The sequence below is a fragment of the Tupaia chinensis genome, unplaced genomic scaffold, assembly GCF_000334495.1.
Source record: "Tupaia chinensis unplaced genomic scaffold, TupChi_1.0 Scaffold142961_1, whole genome shotgun sequence".
NCBI lineage: Eukaryota > Metazoa > Chordata > Mammalia > Scandentia > Tupaiidae > Tupaia > Tupaia belangeri.
Genome location: NW_006202806.1, coordinates 546,785 through 548,355, shown reverse-complemented (window position 1 = coordinate 548,355; position 1,571 = coordinate 546,785).

The window sequence follows — 1,571 nt, the reverse complement described above, 5'->3', positions numbered from 1 at the left end:
CTCTGGGAACTAAAAAAACACAACTGCAAGAAACAACAATAAAACTGTAAGAAAACAAGTCCCTTAATTAAAAAGAGAATTAAAAATAAGAAAGTAACTTAAAAGGAAATGCAATAGGTGATAAATTAGAAAAATATTTAATTCTGCTATTAATCAAAGACATGCATATTAAAGAGCAATGAGATTTACTCTTTTGCTATGAAGTTAACAATTTGTAAAATTCTAATATTAACACTAGTGAGAGCACAGTGAGAAAAAAACATTTTTATGCACCGTAGTGGGAATATAAGACACTGATAAAAGCAATTTGCTAATATATAGCAAGTTTCTTAAATATATCCTAACCTGAGATCCTGTTACTTGACTTTCAAAAATCTATTCTAAAATAAACATAAATTAACAGAATATTGTTTATAGTAAGTGTAAATTCTTTTTTTATAGGTTTTTTGGCTTTGTTTTGCTTTGCTTTAGTGCATGTGTGCTAGCCGGGGAGAGACAGACAGACAGGGACAGTGAGAGGGAAAGTGCTAAATCACCCCCCAGGGGGAATGACTATGCTCCAATCCTTTTTATTCCATTCTCTTCCTGGGATCTTAGGTACTTATGCACACATGCCAGGCATGAGTTCCAAGCCACTGAGTCCGGGATTCAAACTGCAGTTGGCCATGTGGGAGCCCAACGACGTAACAGCTAAGCCATCTGCTGGCCCCAATAAGTGTAAAATTAAAAAGGTCTCAGTGGACATTCTTTAGAGTCACAAAGCAGAATTTGTACAAAAAATTGAGTCTTCAGCAAATTTTACATTTTAAAAGAAATAAAACAGAGATTCTGGAGCAACTTTCACCCAGATTTTATTTTAGATATTGTTAATTTTTAAGCATATTATAATTTAATTGCTAGTTATAATTTTTCTGACTGGTGATTCTTGAATTACAATGCTTTTTAAAGATGTAACTGGTTCTAAAGGGTTTTCTAGAGTGAAATCAGATACAATTTTAGGAAGTGCCAAAAATGCCAGTTAGTTTTCCAACAATTTCTGACAACTTTTTTAGAAATCAATATTAAAATACAAAAAGGGAATTAGAATTTTCATTTTAATGTTTTTTATTTCTTCCACAAGCAAGAGATACAGAGAAAGAGAGACAGTCTGAGAGACAGCACCTCCAACAGGTTCTTGACACTGACTGACTCTCAGGCCCTCCCTGTCCCAAATCATGGGCATGCATATGCCTGGTGTACTCAGGAACATCTCCAGATATAAATCCAGAACTTTCCCTTGAGGACCAACCTCATAGAGTGTCGTGTTTAACCACTGTGCCACCATCCTGGTCCATGGATGGAGAACTTTCTATTCAATCTCTTATAAGTCTAAATGATTAACACTGAAGAATACTTTGTGGGCAGAAGGAAAGTAATAAAAATTCTTACTGTCTTATGGTTATTCTATCAGTGAATTTATGCACTATATGAATAGGTCAATGCAGTTTACTCCAAACAATTATTTTTCTGCACAAATGAAATATCTTACATTTTAAAAAAAGCTTAAAACAGTTACTCATATATATATATAT